Genomic DNA, 20,470 nt, shown 5'->3' on the forward strand with positions numbered 1-20,470 from the left:
ATATTACTTCATTACAAAATTCCATGATGAAGCAATGAAACCACTTTAAGATCTGAATTTGTACAGGCTGAAAAAGAAACACAGCCAGAGGTGCCTAAGTGTCTTGCTGGAAGTGGGGCAAATGATATTAATCAACATGACAGACCTTCTTACAAAAGCTGAGCACTTTCTCTTCCAAAAAGGGAGAGTTACAGTGGGGGAGGGCAGACAGTGCAGGGAGATAATACACAGCGGCTCCTGGAAAGGACAGGACCACGGAGGCCACGCGTAAAGCTGCAGAAAGGCAGCTTGTCTGGGTTCTATGTTGCTAGGCAGAGTACAGGGTTTAATCCTCAACTACCGCTGGTTCTCAAACACACTTTCTCCTCAGTAGCAGAGCCTGTTCCAGTCACTTGAAGCTCTCCAAAGGTAATAAATAGTTACCAGCAATACTAGAAAACTAGACACTCTGTGACCCCTTTCAGTTATAAAATTATAACTTAACCAAACATATTCCATAAATGTGCTTGAAAGATCCAAACACTATTGGGATGGAACATCTGGGTGTCGCAGACTCTCGCTGGAAGCGGCAACTGCAAAATGTAGCACTGGGTGAGAAAATCTATCCAAGGCAAATGGAAAACAGAAGTCTAAAACAACATCTGGATTTGTTTTCTGGTGATTTTTACTACAGCTTGTAGGATTTTCTGATGATTAAGTCTCAAAAGCTCTGCTCCTAAAATCAGTTAACCTGAGCTAACATCTCTTTAAAGTAATAGCTATCTTGTAGATACAAGGTAACTAAAAAGACTAGGATGCTTTGTTTTATAAGTTAATATCCAGCAATTATTTATAAATTACTACGTTATGTCTTCATTGTATTTCATGATAATATCAATGTTTTTAGTCACCATTCTATTCTGGGAGAGTCACAATACTCCAAGAAAGGAGTGAAAAACAAACAACACCCAGTCCAAACTGCATATCTGCCTCTGGGATCAAATTAAAGTTCATCCCAAAGAAAGCATCCCTCCCACTCAACATTACAGACATGCACTAGGATATCCTTTGTCTAATCTCTGTCTCATTCTAACTCGTCCCACTTTGATAGACTGTTGTTAGTCTGCAATCTTAAAGGGCATAAGGATGACAAAGAGGACAGCAATGAATGGTTCTCAAACCTCATTTGCAATAAGAATCTATTAGGATCCCTCCTCAGTCCTGCTGCACCAGCATCTCAAGGTAAGCTGAAGTAGCTGTACTTTTCACAAGCATCCTAGATAGACCTGAATAGGGTATGTATGGATCAACCTTTGAGAAACAGTGATGTAGACAATTTCAAGATGAGTATTGAGAAACAGTGATGTAGACAATTACAAGGTGAGTAAGTCACTTGCAGATAATCAAACCTGATTATAAAACTGTCTTGGCTAATTCTGCTCTTCTACATACTGTATCTGTGGTCATTATCTTTGTCTCTTGTCCAAGAAGCCACCAAGACCATCTCTCCCTGGACCTGGGCCTGATTTTCAGGTGGCTTGTCTTGCTTCTACTCTTGTACTCTCCAATCTATTCTCAACTTGCAGAAAGATTTTAGACAGTGCAAGTCACAACACATCACTCCCTTACAACCTTTCAGTGACTGCTCAATAGTTATTGGGTGTCCTTCTGAGGTGAGAAAAATATTTTAGAACAGATTCAGGATGATGGTTGCAAGCATTGTGAATGTACGAAGTGCCTCTGATCTGTTCACTTTAAAATGGTTCATTTATGTTATGTGGATTGCACTTAAGTTTGAAAAAAGAAAAATGAAACAAAACAAAAACACTCTAATGGCTTCCTCTACACTTAAGAGTAAAATCCAGAATCCTCAGCATGGCCTCGTAAATTTGGCTTCATCAGGCCCTAACCTAAATCTCAACAGCCTCGTTCCCAGCACCGCCCCCACCCCCACTCTGCACTCCAGCCACACTGGCCCCACCCCCACTCTGCACTCCAGCCACACTGGCCCCACCCCCACTCTGCACTCCAGCCACACTGCCCCCACCCCCACTCTGCACTCCAGCCACACTGGCCCCACTCCCACTCTGCTCTCCAGCCACACTGCCCTCACCCCCACTCTGCACTCCAGCCACACTGCCCCCACCCCCACTCTGCACTCCAGCCACACTGGCCCCACCCCCACTCTGCACTCCAGCCACACTGGCCCCACCCCCACTCTGCACTCCAGCCACACTGGCCCCACCCCCACTCTGCACTCCAGCCACACTGCCCCCACTCCCACTCTGCACTCCAACCACACTGGCCCCACCCCCACTCTGCACTCCAGCCACACTGGCTGCCTACCTTCCAGTGATTTCAAAAGCCAAGCGCCTGCTCCCGTCGCGCTTTCCCACACTGGACTTCCACCTAGATAATCCCAATTCTTATTCAGGTTTTAATTTCTAAATGGCTCTTCCATGTAAAGCTTTCTCTAACTGCTTCCCTCTCATCCCACCCTTTCAGAGAAACCTCGACCTTTCCAGCTATTTATCATGACTTACAATTATATAATTATTTTCGTTTTGCTTAATATCCTTTCCAGTAAGCTCTGGACTCACAGGAGAACAGAAAGAGTCATCACTTTTGCTCACTATACTGCATTGCCTTATGGGAACAGTAAACACCCATCTTCTGATACAATGACTAAGTAGCCTGCCTTCCTCCGTGAACACTGAGTCTCTACTACAAATGAAGTATCAAGCTAGCTCACAACATTATGTAGCATTGAAAAATACACGTCAACCTTATTCTTTCAACAATCAGATGAGAAAAACCAGAAACTGCTTAGGGCCAACTCCACACAATACAACGCGCACCAACCGATGAGCAGAAAACAGCTTCCCTAACCTCTGTGCACCTGCTTTGTTTCTTGACCAAATCAAGTCCCTGCTGCCTAAAAAATTTACATTTAAAAACTTCCCCCTGTTCCACTGTACACTGCTGAGTAATGAGAACAGAACAGAGACTGTGTCTTTCCAGAAAGATACAGCTGAAGTGGGGAAAAGACCTGGCCCCAGAAAGATGTCATGAGACACTTCTGGAGGCTCTCACATAGGCGCCACTTCCCTGAAGGAATGGGCATAAACTACAACCTGCGAAAGGGCCCTGAACTCAGCCACTTCTGAGAGATAAGGGAGACAGGTCATAGAGGGAAAATCACCTGAGAGCAGGCGTAATTGGTGTTTTGTTACTAAACAAACTGTTTTTTGGTGATTATAAGTGTGCAAGTGATTTATTTTTTCCAATCTTGCACGTGTATTAACTAGAACCCTGATTTGTTCATGAGGCTGAAGTGTATCTTAATTACTTACCTTCAAAGCTTATGCCCACTTAAAATAAACTTACTTCTGTCCCATTGTCAGCTTACACAGAGCCAGCTAAGCCACAGTTTTCCCACCACTCCTGATCATGACGAAGGCAGAGGCAAACAAGTGGTCTCACAGGAAGGTTCCAAAGTGACCCATGTGTTCAGAACTGTGTGCTCCATCCCACAAAATATCCCCCAGCCCTGGTCCCACTGCAAGTGAACATGAGCTAAAGCCCAGGCCACAGGCTCTTCTTCCCATATTTATATTCTCCTCTAGCCAAAGCTTTGAGTTTTCCCAGGCACAATTCCATAGACCTGGTGGTGGTTCTCATGACCATTAATTTTAAGGATATCTCCAGGTGTGCTACAATGCCTAAAGGAACTGCTCCCAGCATCTGAGGGTGCGGCACCTACGACTGGGCCGTTTGTGTGACCCCTGGGATATCTCAGTCCGAGATAGCTCTAAATCTTTCTCCCGGCTCCAGCTCTCAACTCTCTGTGCTCAGCTGTGGAATGCATGAGAAGGGATGAAGCTGCCCACTGTGGCCAACTACGGGGCCAATATGGCAGCAACCAAGGCTGCTCTCCAAGGGGGAGGAGCCAGAGCAGTCACTGTGTCGCCCTAACACCTCCTCTAAGATACTAAGTTTCTTCTTTGTGCACCCTTCATGAAGCCAGCTTGTGTGGGCACCAGGTCGGCCCCCAGCTTTGCTCCTGCTGACATGGCTTCTATACCTGTTTCATACTTGAAGGAGCTGCTTGAGTCCCGTTCTGTTTTTCCAAAAGCATTCTTACCAATATTCTTACCATTGTTTTTGTTACAGAATTGTAGATACTTCTATAGGACATGAGATAAAGGAGCCTGATAATGCATATGAAGAAAAAAAACTTTGTGCAACAGAGTCAAGTGCCAGCAAAGACCAATCCTTAAGTAGCAGAGTTCTGACCTGTGAACCAAAGTACACTCAAAAGTGTGTCATAGGACCAATGTGGTGATAGGAACATAAGAATGTTAGACGTGGCAATGAGGTCAGGAAGAAGTACTGGCAGAAGGTATGGTAGAGATGGCTAGTGAAAGAGGAGCTCAACAATAAAATAACAAAGACAGTAGAGGAGGCTGCCAAAATGCCAAATATACATGACAAAGGGAAGCCAGTGTTTGGAAAACCAGAGACTAGGAAGGGATAAACAGTCAGTTAAAGCAGTGGTCCCCAACCTTTTTTGGGCCATGGACTGGTTTAATGTCAGAAAATATTTTCATGGACCGGCCTTTAGGGTGGGACGGATAAATGTATCATGTGACCGAGACAAGCATCAAGAGTGAGTCTTAGACGGATGTAACAGAGGGAATCTGGTCATTTTTTAAAAATAAAACATCATTCAGACTTAAATGTAAATAAAACGGAAAAAATGTAAGTTATTTATTCTTTCTCTGTGGACCGGTACCAAATGGCCCATGGACCGCGGCCTGGGGGTTGGGGACTACTGAGTTAAAGGACAGAGATTCCTGGTAAAAGAGGTGAAGTTATAAATGCAGGCACTTCTACTCCGATTGTAGCTAGAAAGATTTTTGCAGTGGAAGAAGCCAGAATGCCAGAAGAGGAAAACCTCACCAGATGTATGCCATTGCCATGCTTTAGGAACTGGGGGATGTATAACTAGGAAAACAGAAATCTCTTCAAGCATTTTCCATGGAGGCATTTAATGTAGAGAGTTGGTGACTCGGGTGACAGAGCAGCAGAGCACCTAATGCATGCCACTGAGGTAACCCAGAGATTAGCACAGGGGTCCCCAAACTTTTTACACAGGGGGCCAGTTCACTGTCCCTCAGACCATTGGAGGGCCGGACTATAAAAAAAAACTATGAACAAATCCCTATGCACACTGCACATATCTTATTTTAAAGTAAAACAAAACAAAACAGGAACAAATACAATATTTAAAATAAAGAACAAGTAAATTTAAATCAACAAACTGACCAGTATTTCAATGGGAACTATGCTCCTCTCACTGACCACCAATGAAAGAGGTGCCCCTTCCAGAAGTGTGGGGGCCGGATAAATGGCCTCAGGGGGCCGCATGCAGCCCGCGGGCTGGGCTGTAGTTTGGGGACCCCTGGATTAGCACAAGCGGGAAGCTGCTACTTCGGCTGGGCTGAAGAGATCGCTGCAGCACGTGGTGCTGCTGGAGCCCATGGGCCAAGGTCACTTGTGAGCAGCCAGAACCAGAGATCCGTCAAGTACGAGAGCTGCTAAAGAGGAGGCGTTCCCACTGTTGGGAGATGCCACACGAAGCTAGAGGAAAGAAAACAGTGCCCTGGCTTTGCCCTTCTCTCTGCTGTCTCCCACACACCCCTCCCATGGGAGCCAGCTGACTCGGAAATGTGGGGGAGCAACACGGAGATGAAAAAGAAAGGGCAAGGAATCCTGGGAGGGAAGGACAGAAACACTGGGACAAGGAAGAGGAGTAACAATGAGCTTCAACAGGCAAGCTTTTTAAATTTTTACAATCATATTTTTAAAAGGTTTTCTTATTGCCATATAATGGTGACCAAGGAATAAATAAAGTGGAAGCTACACCTGGCCAAATGCCCACTGCCCTCCCGCCACGTGCTGACAGCCCCCGGACGCTGCTCTGCGGAGCCAAAGGTTTGGAAGGAGGTTGTGGAATTTATTCTATAGCACCTTTCTCCCATTACAGGTAAGCCAGGACTGGTCTCAACAAGCGAGTTTTATTTTAAAACTTCTAGAATACAAACGGCTCAGGCCTGACCTGTGGTGGCACAGAGGATAAAGCACCAACCTGGAACACTGAGGGCACCGGTTCAAAATCCGGGGCTTGCCTGGTCAAGGCACATATGGGAGTTGATGCTTCCTGCTTCTCCCCTCTTCTCTCTCTCTCTCTCTCTCAAATGAATAAATAAAATATTTTTTAAATAGAACACAAAAGGCTCTTCTGAAAATAAAACTATTGTAACTGTGAAATAGAAAAAATACACACATACAACATGTGCAAACACGACACACCCATGAGTTGAAGTAACACTGGGGCAATCTGAATGATTGGTGGATTCTATTAATCACTGTCCTGGCCCTGATCCCACACTATCTAGGTTTCTAAGATGCGACCATTGGGGGCAGATGGGTAAAGGGCACACAGGATCTCTCTTTATGATTTCTTACAACTGAATCTATTATTTCTTACATGTGAATCTACAATTATCTGCAAATAAAAAGTTTAATTTGAAAAATTCATGAATGTATATAATATGCTAAATTAATAAGCCTTTTTCCTTTCTGCTGTGTTACCCCCATACCGACTCCAGCCTCCTTACACTCAAACGTTCAGTATTTCTGCTGTCATGACTGTTCTTCCTGTTACTCAAGGCCAGTAAGCTCTTGCTGACCCAGTCAACAATTTCTCATAATTTCCTCTCCATTTGGTCATTGGCTCAGTTCTACTTTTGCAGAAATATGAAGGTGTCAGGGTGTTCTGGTCTCATTATTCAGTCCTTGCCTTTCTGACTACAGAGCCAGAGCATTAGTATTCACACACAAGACAATTAGAAGGCTGCCTGATCTTATTTGCTATCATCTAACAAGTTTAAGCCTGCTCATTTCATAATTAAGCATTTAATCCAAAATGGTTGTCTTTATGGATGTATGCTTTCCTCCTCCCACCCTCTGCATCCTTTGATCTCCTATGGGGATGAGTGGCTAAGACAAGGCAGGAGAAGCCGCAGTCAAAAGCCTGGTATTTTGACAGAGCGAGAGCAAAGAGCCAGCCCCACCCCCAGCTACTGCTCATTCACTTAGGTCAAGTACAGGATCTCAGAGAAGCAGGAAAAACAAGAGAGGCAAGGGCATTCTAGGTCTTCCAGAAACTGATGGTGGATGAAAATCATCCTAGCCAAAAATATGAGGGGAAAATTCACTGTTCACCACAAAGTGGACATGTATCACAGACACCTCTCCAACTCTCCTTTCTACAACCCCACCCCAAATCCTTCTTGTAAAATATATCTTTCCTCATACAATGATCTGGTAGTGAACTATTTATATATATATTTTTATTTATCTGTCTTCTTTTACTTATGTCCAGAATTGTATTAGTTAAATCTAGAAAGCCTGATCACAATTATAGGCAAGAGGGAGGATTCACAGCCCTCCCAGGGGTGCCAAGACTAACAGAGAGGGTGACGGTGCAGGATAGAGCACTGAGATCTTGTTTGTGGAATGGCGGTGAGCTAAGTGACCACACATCATAGTCCTCTATGTCATGCTGCCCCTTCCATCAAATCCATCTTGCATTCTTTCCCCATCCCCATCCCCACAGTCACCCCCTTGGCTTAGGTGCTCATCATTGCTGGTGTGGGCATTTCCCAGCTCGTCTCCGTGCCTGCTATCAGTTCCTTCCCCACAGACCTGACAGCGTTATCTTTCTAAGTCGCAAATCAAAAAGTGGTCGTGCTCTCATCTTAATCCTTCAGTAGTTCTCTATCACCAAAGGCTGGTCTCCCAAACTTGCCTCATTCTGAAAACCAGTGGGGGCATTAACAAAAATTAAAATAAAGCAGATTCTTCAATATCATAGGTTGGGTTTTTCCAGAAACAGACCTTGAGACAGGATTTAAATGCAAGTTATGTATTTATGAGGGAATCCTAGGAAGTATGGGTAGAGGAAAAAGAGACAGCCGATAAAGCACAAATTATCTAATGACTGATATGATGGACAGCTGAGGCTGTTTCACTGGGGAATTCTGGAACACGGTATAGAATATGTATCGATTATTGCACCCAAGGGTCCAGGATACTAGTGTTTTACCACCCAGTTCGCTTCTGTCATAGCCTGGGGTCCACTCTTGAGGCCATTAACTTTGCTTCCCTATGAAGCTATCCCACCTATGAGAGAGAAAGCCCTCAAGTAGAAAGCAGAAGGTACCTGCAGAAGAATTCTTCAGACACTGACTAGAGCAGTGAGCACCTTGCCATATGAACACAGAACTGACTATCTCTGCTCCACCAGAACATATCCCTGAAAATTTCCATTCAGTAGGTCTGGGGTAGGACCCAGGAATTAATATTATAGCAAGCATTTCATAGGATTTCTCTAAACAGGTAGGTTGTAAGACACTGACCAATATCATTAAGTGCAAAATCGTTTTTTTTTTCTTTTTTTTTTTATGTGCCCATGTGTGCTAATTTTTTTTAATTTTTATTGATTTTTAATTTATTGTGTTTACATTGATTCCCCCCCCCCACGTTCCCCTTGACACTCCCCTTGCCGCCTCCCCCAACGCCTCCCCCCTTCCTAGGATTTGCTGTCCTGCTCTCTATAACGCTGTGTTATATGGATATAATTTCACCAGTCTCTTTCCCTTCTCTGATCCCATCCTCTCATCCCCTTTCCCTCTGTCAAAATATTTGATGGGCTTTACTAGGTCCTTCATGGTGTGTCTCCTGCTCTGCTCCCCAGACCTACCGACCCACCTACCTCGTCACTGTGAAACCACACTGAATGCACGCCCTTCCATGCAAGCATATAGTCTCTTCCATGAGCACAAACTGTGCCTTAAGAATCTTTATGATCCCTAGAGCCAAATACTGTACCATTCACATAGCAAATGCTCAGTAAATGATTGTTAAAGAAATAATCCTAAAATAGCATAGTATTATCTAAGTAGGTTTCCTGAACAAAACTATCTTCCCTATCTATCAAAATAACAGGCACAATTCCACTAGTGACAGTAAAAAATATATACATTGAGCATCTACTATATGCAAGACTCAAGAATCTCTCCAGAAAAACGCTGTGAGCTTTTTCAGCATTGCCTTTAACAAAAACTTACTGATAAGAAACTGTGAACTAAACCCCACCAAGGAAAGAAACACCTAGTGGTAGCAAAGAAAAGTATTCTTCAAGAGGAATTGTCAGACTTTTCCTACCTTGTAATTCTGTCAGGGTTTTCTCCAGAGACGGCATCCCTTTCCACCACTTCACAAAGAGGGAGCAGGATAAAAGCAGTCTTATCTCAGTGGCACTGAGCTCTCAAGATTGTGACTTCTTCCAATGACCAGAAATGCGGTACGTGGGATCCAGACAGTCACCCTGGGCTCTATCCCTTTAATGCACAATAGTGCCTGCAGTTTTCAAGCCACTCAAGGTTCTCTCTTTCAAATTAGACTAAAGCAAAGGTTTGGTCACTGGTAAGTCACTAAAGACCTCAGCCATGGTTTTTCTCCCACTGTTTGGGATGAATAGCACCTTGACCACATTCCAGTCTGGATAATTACATTGGGGCTAGCAAACTTTGCCCTCTAGCTCCAACTAAATAAAGTATTTTTTCGGATTAGCTGACATAACTTTTGTTATGCTGCTGTGGGCTATTCAAGAGCTAGTCTGTACTCAGGATGGCTATTGTTGTAAGAAATCAATACCCCTAGCATGACTTTCTATACTAACAATAAATGTATTCCAAAATATCACTGGCTAAGTTAATTATTTCTACTTTTTAATACAGTGTCAGAAATGATTTTTAAAACTACAGTAATTTCTTCTACATTTCCTTCTGTATTTCTATAGATAACAAATTAAAATATTTGCAACATTACACAAAGAAGGAAGGAAAGTGCACATTTCACAAAAGACATCTTGAGTTTCTACCACGTGCCAGGTTCTACTGTCATAGGTACTGGCCACTGTTCTAAAGGTGATGGGTTATATTCTCAGCATAATTTTGAAAAATCTCTTTGGGGAATAATTCACTTTAATTCTTCTAAATGCTACTGCATTTCTGAAAATACGAATATTTAGTATTTACTTTAAAAACTGCCATATACAGGTCTCCCAATCAAATACTATTTCTATCTACTCTTATAATAAAAAAGAAGAGTCTATAGGACCTTAAACTCAGTGTGTGTGAGTTTAAGGGTGCATATGGGTGTGTGTGAAAAATCTATGTGTCTAAGAATGAGAAAATATGCTTTTTTTGGCTAGCCTAGAGGGTAGAAAATGGGATGCTGCTTAGATGTATATTTATTTGTTTCCTTGTTTTTAGTAATCATCCTATTTGTGTGGGTGAGAGTTTACAGGCTATAATAGCAGAAGCTGACACGAGAAAATTGAAAACGTAAATATCTCTTGTTTATAGCTGCTCTTTACTATACTAAAAAGAACACAAATCAAGTCCTTTAGTGTTCTATCATAAGGATGATAACAACAAAAAGGAAAAGAATGTAAGTTCTGTGTATGTGTCAGCATAGACACACACACACATTATCTTGTACATGAAGATAGGAGAGGAAATTTAATTAAATTCAAGATTCCAGTGGATTAAACTAAATGCATGACCTACAGCATGTATGACATCACACAGTCCAAAGAGAAATGATTCAAAAATATTATTTATCTTTTGCTGATGCAGAATAACTTTCTTTTTTGAAATAAAAAAGAAAATTTAATGGGGTGATATTGGTCCATAAGAACACATAGGTTTCAGGTAACCATCTCTATAGCCTCTGAATTGTTGATTGCATTGTGTGCCCATTATTCAAAGTCAAATCATTTTCTGTCACCATATATTTGTCCCTCTTTACTCCTCTCCCCCAGACCGCCCTCACTCTGGTAACCACAGAAATTTTAAAAAATAATAATAACCTGACCCTGGCTGGTTTGATCAGTGGTAGAGCGTCGGCCTGGCGTGCAGGAGTCCCAGGTTCGATTCCCAGCCAGGACACACAGGAGAAGCGCCCATCTGCTTCTCCACCCCTCCCCCTCTCCTTCCTCTCTGTCTCTCTCTTCCCCTCCCACAGCCAAGGCTCCATTAGAGCAAAGTTGGCCCGGGCGCTGGGGAATGGCTCTGTGGTCTCAGGCGCTAGAATGGCTCTGATTTCGGCAGAGCGATGCCCCAGATGAGCAGAGCATCGCCCCCTGGTGGGCATGCCAGGTGGATCCTGGTCGGGTGCATGCGGAAGTCTGTCTGACTGCCTCCCCGTTTCCAACTTAAGCAAAATACAAAGAATTAAAAAAAATAAAAATAAATAATAATAATAATGACCTTAAAATTCAGATTAATCCTAGAGGATCCAAAAGAAGTACTTGTCCTGGACAAACTATAATCAGACTGTGGAAAATGATTAAAAAAAAAAAAAAATCAGTGAAGTTCGCTTGAAATCTGTCAAATTATTATTCTGCTTGAAAATCCTTCTAGCTAGAACAAGTTAATAGCAGGCTTCTAAAACTAGGTTAAACATGCTGTAAATCAATTTATTCCCCCTACAAATCTGCTAAAGTGCATGCTTTTCTGGTGAGAATGGCTCCTCAACGGCACTTAATATTGTCACTCCAGTGTTTCTCCAACCAGTGCAGTTCAAAATTTTCTACTTATGGCGTCATAGTAAAATTAAATGCCTACCTTTCTCATAAATAACAAAGGAATACAGATTCTTTAAAAGAGCATAAGGAATCTCAAAACGTATCACCCATGCAATAGATTTCTTAAGTTTAGAAGAAATGCTTAATAATGCATATATGATCCAAGTTTGCCCCAATAACCTATTCATTATCAGTTTAGCGTTGAGGAGCAATCGGCACTATTACCATCACAGATAGATGACTTGTTCTCCACAAACAGCCTTTCGGTAACACTTCTGGCAAGACAGCTTTGATAAAAGACTGAAATGAGCAGGATGCAGTGACACAGTCTGTCTCACATACATTAAAGAGCCCAGATCACTAACACCAACAGTGTGTCTATCGTGTTGCAGACAGATGACTGGAGCCAGTGATTAATTAGCTGTCATGTGTAAACTCTTGCAGGTATACAAGCTGACCAACATAATCTACAATCTCATCCCTGTTTAAAATTCACAAAGAGAACAATAAATCATTAAAAATTGTCCAAAGCTGTAAACAATTACCAAGGCAAGGGACTCAGCTTCCTCAGTTTGGGGAAAGAGATGGGAGTCACAGGACTTTTGGAGATTAAAGGAAGAATACACAGTATACAATGCATCTAAAACTAGAATTTAGTCTAGTGTTAAAATTGAATTTCCCTCCCCCCCTAAATATTAATGTATTTTCTAAATATTTTTATAAGGATAAATATCTTGATTACAAATTTCATGTAAATAAGAACAAAAGAAAAAGTCAGAGGAGAAAGTAAGGGAAATTTTTTCCAAGTTTGACTTGAGGGAAGATGTCCTAGAGATGGTTTTGTCACCAGGGTCTATTCACATCACTTCACCATGCCTCAGTGTCCCTTAAAATGAAAGGGTTAAGCCAGAGAATCCATGTCTAATTCCCTCCTAGCAGTTAAAATCCAGCCATCTACTTAGGCATCACAGAGAACCCCAAGTTTTTGTAAAATGCTAAGAGCACTTATGGCAGCAGAAAATGTGCTTCCTGACTATAAAGAGAAGAAGAAGGGACTAAATACTCCTCCCAATCTTGTATTTTCCAGTTTATACTAGGCTTAAGAGGGCGTTTGAAATTAGATTCTTCATTTCTTCCCACAACAACAATATTCTTATAATAAAATGTTTAAATATTATTTTTAAAACATCCCCCCCCCCAAAAAAAACAGCTTCACCTTACTGAAATGAAACTTAGTAGATCTGTCTCCTTTGAGGGTTGCAATACTTGGGCTACAATGTGAGTATCAGGATGTGGAAGCAGCTGTCACTGCTTTGTTTTTCATTCACAGTAAGTGGTTGCCAAGCAACAAAATACTATTGTCTGTTTCTATGATCTATTGGCCAATTCTACTGGTGATAATGCTTTCTTCAGTTTAAAACAGGGCCACCTTTTGGACAACAAGATATAAGAAAATTTTCTAGGGATGACAACAATATATATAAAAATAAATACACAAAATGTGCCCCAAAACTATGTATATAAATATATAGCTGTGTGCTGATATACAAATATATATTTTGCATATATATGAATATATACATTCTTCTACCTACCTAACTCCAAACCCATTAAATTTGATAAGCCAAAAACTATAATCTAAATCCCTGAGGGAAAATCAAGGTATGACTTAAGAGATATGAAAATAGTAAAAATTATTTTCTCAAAAGCTGTAATTTCCAGTTTGCCAGATGTATCAAATTCTGTTGCTTGAATACAAAGTTCTCCAGTCAGAAAAGCAATTTTATCTACTTACATAAAAATAATAATAAATGGAAAGCCTTTACTATTTCAGAATCATCTAACATATTTAATATGCTACTTTACTTAATATCTTGTGCTATCACTGTGTAAAAAGATAAACATTCATATGCTAAAATATGGTTGCTGTTTATACCCAAAGTCTTAAAATGTATTCATTTTTTAAATAATTGAATTATTCTCCTTGGAATAGCCTCTTGTGATTCCCACTTTGTTTTGATATGGGTCCCTGGGGATTAACAGTCATACTATGTTATTCTTGCATATTTCAGTAGCTTACAAATAAAATAACACAGTATACTCAATATAAAGTTGTCAACATTAACTTGCATCAGTTGCTGTTTGTTTTGCGACAAGGTTTCTGAAGATAAGAATTACAATATTCTTAGATGTACAGACACAACATCAAAACAGCCTGAAGGAATTAAAGCTTCAAAATGCTAGAGGCAATCACACTTTGAAATGAAGAGAAATCAGTATCATTTACACACACACACACACACACACACACACACACACACACATATTTCTGCAAGGGCCCTAAATAAAGACAGAACAATCTTCGGATTTTACGCAATGCTCACCCGTCTTCCTTCACAATGTTTCAAAAGCACTCTAATTTAACTGGTAGTGCATGCCTCTAGAAGAGCCTTTGAAATTTACTTTTTGAAATTCATTACCAGTTGCAAATCTATATATTATAAGAAACTAGAATAAGCAAAATCTACTAAGTGGATTTACATTATTATTATAAAGTCCTCTATCAGAAGGACAAAACAGAAACGAAGTGTTTTAATAGTGAACTCAATACTACTTCAAAATTACCACTTTGCCAGACAAAGCCCTCTTCAAAACGCCGACTTCCACCTCTCAGGAGCGCTGGTCTGGCTTTCTCTTTCACATTTCACCCCACAAATGACCCACTTGCTTCTCCCGCAGTTTCCCAACCTCGCTCACCTCCGCCTCTCTTTCAAAAAATCAATTTTCCTCCCATTTTTCATCCCTCTTCAGATCCCTTACATACCCCTTACTTCATCCAAACTACTGGACTCAAATCTGCAGCCCAGTTTGCCACGAACCTCTGTCTCATGGGCACGTTTATTTCATTCTTCTAGATCTGCTTTTAAAATAACTACCACCGAATATAGTATTATTAAGAGTAGGGTTATAAAGCCAGTTTCTTTATAGCAATAAAATGTTGAGAAAGAGACAGAAAAGGAGAAAAGCAGAATTGTTTTTGGAAGAAAGAGGTGGGTGAGTAGCTATACACAATGGATCGGGGAGACCTTACCTAGTCTGGTTTCCCTACCTGTAGTCCCCACTTTCCCCATGTGCGCTCGGCGGGTTGACAACCACAACACTCCAGAACCACAACCCACCTCCGAAAAGGAGGCGGGGTTACGTCTTCAGCCAATCAGGTCCCGTGAGCCCCGGGTGTCCAACCTATAGGGTGGCCGTGGCCATGCAGGGGGAGGACATGGGTGGTCGGGGAGGGGCCGCGTCCGTGGGAGGCGCGCACGTGTCGAGTCGCGGGAGGTGGGGGAGTCCGAGAAGCGTGGACTCTGCGCCCTGGCAGCTTCCGAGTCCAGCTACCCAGTGCCTCTTTTGCCTTGGACTTGGCCAGGCAGGACATGCTCCAACCGAGGAAGACCTGTCCAAGGTGTCTCAATTCCCCGCGTTAAAAGGACAGTCACAAATAACAATAGTAACAGCGCAGACTAGGCTGGGAGGAAAGTTTCTGGCCGAACCACAACGTAGTTCGCCAAGGCAGAGCGTACAAGGGATGCAGGGAGAGAGGAGAGAGCAGCGGGAGGGTTGCGGGAGCAGATCGCGGTCCCGCGTGCGGTTCAGGGGGCTATGGGAGGCGGGGTGCGCTGTCCAAGGTGCAAAGGAGATAGGAGGCTCGAGGTGGGTGGGGAGCTCGGAGCCAACACTGGCTGCGAGCGACCGAGAGAGCGGCGAACAGCTGTCTGGGGCGCCGGACACCCCCGGGCTTACAAAAGTGACAGGGCTGGAACTGGGGTAGGGCGAAGAAATGCTCCGGGGGCTGCGCTGAAGCCCCTACGTCTGCAAGCACCCACCTTACCAATCCCACCTCTGGCTTCATCCACCTCCCCCCGCCCCAGCCCGCTCCCTCTTAGCCTTGCCCCGGTGCCGTGGCGGGGGCGGGGCTGGGGAACCCCGTCTCCAGACCGGATCGCCCCGGGGATGCTGCGGGCCCGGAGCTGCCTACCTGGGGCCGCGGAACCCGGAGCGGAAGCAGCTGCCGCGCGGAGCTGGGCGCCGGGCGCGGCTCCTTCTTGTCTCGGCGTCCTCCTTCTCCGCTTCTCCCGGACTCCGTCCCGGGCACGGAGCTGCGAACGAGGCCAGGCTGCAGCCGCGGTTCCCTCCGCCGCCGCCGCCGCAGACAGAGGACGCCCCGTGGCGGTTGGAAGCCTGTGCGAGTAGCGGCGCCCGGGAGAGTGGGGTTTGCTTAGGGGTACTGGAGACTCCGCGGCTCGGGGCGCGCGGGCGTGCGCACGCGCGCCTGCAAGTGGGAGTGTGAGTGTGTGTGCGAGTGTGTGCGCGCGCGCGCCCACGAAGTGGGGGAGTCGCGAGGGGAGGGAAAGATAGGCCGAGATGCTTGTAGGGACCGAGGCAAAATTCTTCACCTCCGGAAATCCGTTAACCCGGGGAAGAAGGGTCGAACGTCTCTCACTGAGAGAGCGGCCTGCGGGGCGGCGGCAGAGAAGGAGGGGAAGGCGGCGCGGCGCGCGGGCTCGGAACCCGAGCGGGCTGAGCGGAGCGGGGCGCGCAGCCACGGATGCAGCAGAGGCGGCGCCGCAGCTCACTGTCGCGCTGCCCCCTCTAGGGAGGGGCTGAGGCGCTCGCTCCCGACCACGCTGTCCGGACTGTACGGCTGGGTGCGGGGGGGACAGAAAGCGGGACCCCACCGTTACCACTGCAACCTTCCAGGCGCCGGGACCAACTGAGGGCCGAGCGGAGGATCCGGGCGCACGTGGCCGATCGCTGGCTGGAGCCCGTGTGCAAGGGCTGCGGGCGTGGAGTGGGCGGTGGAATTCGGCGGAGCGCGGCCCACCGCCTGGTCTGGGTAGAGGATGCAGGGCTGGGGCGTGAGGAGGAGGTCGATGGAAGATGCGGTTGGCTTGCACAGTCGGGGAGCCAGGGGCGCTTCTCCCTCCAGGTGGAATGTTGCCCTTTTTTCCTTCTTGGAAGCCACTTTTCCTCCAAGTTATCCACATCCCAGGTAAAAGTGCCGGCTTCCTTTGTTCGGATTCAGCTAACTGTGCAGGCATCTGAGCAATGCCTCCTTGAAGTAAGGCTCCTTCAAAAAGGGTCGAGTGCGGCCACCTTCGCGCCTTTAGCTCCTTAAACCCCTCACTCATTCATGTATACCTTACAAATAAAAATTTCAAGCACATTTATATGCCCTATCTCCTTATTTATTTTAAATACTGAGTGCAGTCTTACCCAAGAATTTCTTGAAGGGTCATAATAAAGTCTGGGTTATACTTGAAACGGCTTTCCTGTCAGGAACCCTTTGGGCAGGGATTGTTTTCAATACTCTTGTGTGCCCTCCTACCTAGCACAGTACCATGTACTTGGTGTGTTCTGTATAAATGTTGAATGAATGACATTGTTTTCTAGTTTCACGTATCCTGGAGGCAAAGCCTGGGATCCCGGGAAAGTCATACTATCCCACCAGGCTTGCAGGATTTTAACGTTTGCCATTTTCCTGTGTGTTGTGGCTATTTTCCTCCCTGGAGACCAGATCCTCAGGGCAAAGAAAGACAACAGAGAATACTGATCCATTGTGCAATCCTTCCAAAGGAAGCAAGCAGAGAGCACTCTGCAGGGAAGCCTGGGTGTGAGGAGTCTAAGTGTGCTTCATCTCAGTCCTGGGGAGTGGAACCTCTCAAAACAGGAATGGCACCGTTCTTCAGCAGTTTATAGTGTCCCTTCTAGATTAGAAGGACAGGAAAGCGTTTTAAGAGAAACTCGCCTTTTTAACAGCTTGTCAGATACAAGCTTTTCTCTTGGAAAGAGTGTTACTTCATGGCCATTGGCTGATATTCTCGGGGTCAACCCAGACTAGGAATTCTGCTGTAGCACCAAGCCCACATCCTTCAACCTTGGCATGTCTACAATCCTACGCTCAGAAGGAGAAATCCTCCGTTTCACGTTTCATGCTAAATTTCAATTCCTTTGAACTAGGGCTCTTCTATGAGCTGCTTCTCTCGCCACTCATGATATCACAGCTTTGAACTATAACTGACATAAAGTGAAAATTAAAATGGATTTATTTGGGTGCTGCCTTGTGTTCTCTAGTGGGGGTTCCTTTCAATGACTTCTCTTCTGTCGCTCAATTTACAATCTTTTTTGAAGCCATTTGCTGTGATATGGAATTCATGTGCTTTTTTTGTTATGTTGAAATCTCAGATATTTAAATTTTTTTTACTTGAAAGAAAGCTCTAGAACTTACAAGAGGGACAGAAAAGCCATATGATAACCAAAGTGGATTCAACAGTTAACCTTTAAAATGGGTATACATCACAAACTTCCAAAATAATTTTAAAGTTTTGTTTTTCTTAGAAAGTTCCCTTTAGGATTCAACAGCATTCCACATGCTCTCCTTACTTGTCGGACTGAAAAATGTAACAAAGCCCTATCTTCTCTGATGACCACCAACAGAAGTAGTCTTGTCTTTGTAAAAGTAAATACACTTATTTATAAGGAGACAACATTTGAAAATAAGAATGTAAGCTTATAGCAATTTTAATTATTTGAAAAGATAAACAATAAAAAGAATAGCAATATGAGACATGCAGTATTTCTGACCCACTTCAAGGTAAAAGGTTGAAGGAACATCTAAGATTAAAATGCTATAAACCATAGCTACTCATATTACTTAAATGCTGAATATAATAAAATGTACAACTGAAAGATTCATTTTCATATGTTATTATCAGTTGAATTGAGAATCAGTAGCTTAATTATTAAGGTCCTATTTTGCTTCCTAAAAAAGGCATGTTCCTTAGTATAACTGCTTTTTTTCAATTTGCAGCAGCGCAATAAATTAGTCAAACATTAACTTTCTTGAAAACACAGCATTGGGAAAGGGTGAAGTGTGTAGAGAAACACTTTAAACCGATTTGACCACAAGTAATAGCAGGGACCGTTAGCCGAAGTGCTGCTGTGGATTTTAGTGGCCGTGAGCGTGCATAAGGATACAGGTAATTTCCCCCATAATTAGGTCCCAGATCACTTAGTCTAGTAGTTTTGAATGATAAAAAGGAAAAAAAACACCTTGACCTGCACCTGGACATAAAAGTGAGGAGAAGTCTGAAGTTATCCTGTTTGTAGCCATGCTTTTTTATACTTTGCTTTATTCTATATGTTATTTTGGGGAACAGTTCTAACTGGAGAATAAGCATCTTTAGGAAAATCAAGTATAAGAGAAAAAAAGTTATAGTTTATTTCAAGTAAAAGTAGACAGGTTTCCAGTAAAAGTAGACAGTGCTGACATTTGAGATGTAGGTAGATATTAGATAACAATGGTTCTTCGGAGTTCATAGATTTATGGGTTTCCTGAAAGCTGAAGAATGCTGTGCACCATCTCCTCAGAAGAAGAGCATATGTCTATACGACATTTTAATTTAATTTGAGAGAGTTAAGGGAACCTCTGAAGCTCAGGTTAAAAACCCATGTTTACATAGATTTCTTTGCACATTGACATTTATGGCTGAAGGAAAATGAATTGGTAGATTTGCTAATGTTCTCATTTCTATTTTTAATCTAAAGAAATGCAAAAGCAAATCAATAAACCGAACAAGTTATTTATTAAGTACCTTCTTCATAATCAGTTCTGTTCCTCATGCCGTGGTTATTACAAATAAAGTATAAAACACAATCTATCTCTGCCTTGAATGAACCTAAAGCCTAGCTATCATTGTTCTTGGAAACAAAACAATGAACATAAGCATGATTTATCACTTGACCAGGTGCAACAAACTTCTATTTGAATTACCAATACAACTTAATGAAGCCATTTGTTAAACCATTCAGTTGAAAATTGATTATTAGTGGCAAATGTATATATGCATATTTTCATATCCATATTCCCTAGTAGTAATCACTTCAATTATCACATGCTGTATAAAGTAGAAAGCAATTCTGTTTCTATATTCTGAATTAGATTGGGAATAGGAAGGAAATTACTGACAAACTGTCGATGGGAGCTATGGATTATCTATATCACTGGGAATCCCTGGACAGAGTGGAGTCGATTAGAATATGCTAGAGTTTATATTCAACTGATAAAAAAAAATTAGTTGAGCCAGCAATCTATTTTTGGATAATTTTAACATACTATTTTATTATTACTCTCTTAAAAACTTTAAAATTTTTACCTTCTTGTTTTATTTTCACTTATTAACATAATTATTTGTGTTACTGTAACTTTTAAAAATGCAACCTCACTTAATTCATAACAAAATTATAAAGAGTAGGAAAGCAATAATTGAAAGAAACAAGAAGTTTTCAATACTTAAAGGCAATGTTACCATCAACCCCCACCCCCATCACTAATGGGGTGGAATGGCTGTACAGCCAGTCACAGAATTAGAGCTGTTGAAAGCCCAGACATCCATGTATTGAACACTTTACATAGCCTGTCTCCTCGAGGACCCCAGGAAAATCATGCCTGTCAGTGACATCATTTTACTTTTCCAGAGGCAGTCTTAGTGTCATATAAAAATAGCACCAGACCTCACATCATAACTTCTGAGTTCAAACCCCAGCGTGGCCAGCTACTTGCTGTGAGACTTTGGACCACTCATTTTCTGAGCTTCGGGTTGGCTCTCCTGTGTAACAACTCCCTATTTGGTTTTTAAAAAACTACACTAAATAACGGTGAGAAAGGTTTCCTCATCTTGTAGAAGGCCAGTAACTCTTTGTATAATCTTGAGT

General features: G+C 43.0%; 1 protein-coding gene across 4 annotated transcripts in view; it reads right to left on the minus strand.

Moving 5' to 3' along the window:
* The window catches only part of ENOX1 (ecto-NOX disulfide-thiol exchanger 1), a 617,728-nt gene extending 600,910 nt beyond the window's left edge, over window positions 1–16,818 (minus strand). For all 4 annotated transcript variants that reach the window (XM_066380846.1, XM_066380849.1, XM_066380848.1 and 1 more), the window contains exon 1: window positions 15,735–16,818. The gene's annotated coding sequence lies outside the window, so the exon portion shown is untranslated. The remainder of the gene's footprint in view (window positions 1–15,734) is intronic.
* Between the last annotated feature and the right edge of the window lie 3,652 nt (window positions 16,819–20,470).

Source organism: Saccopteryx leptura, chromosome 4, assembly GCF_036850995.1.
Source record: "Saccopteryx leptura isolate mSacLep1 chromosome 4, mSacLep1_pri_phased_curated, whole genome shotgun sequence".
NCBI classification, from domain to species: Eukaryota; Metazoa; Chordata; class Mammalia; order Chiroptera; family Emballonuridae; genus Saccopteryx; species Saccopteryx leptura.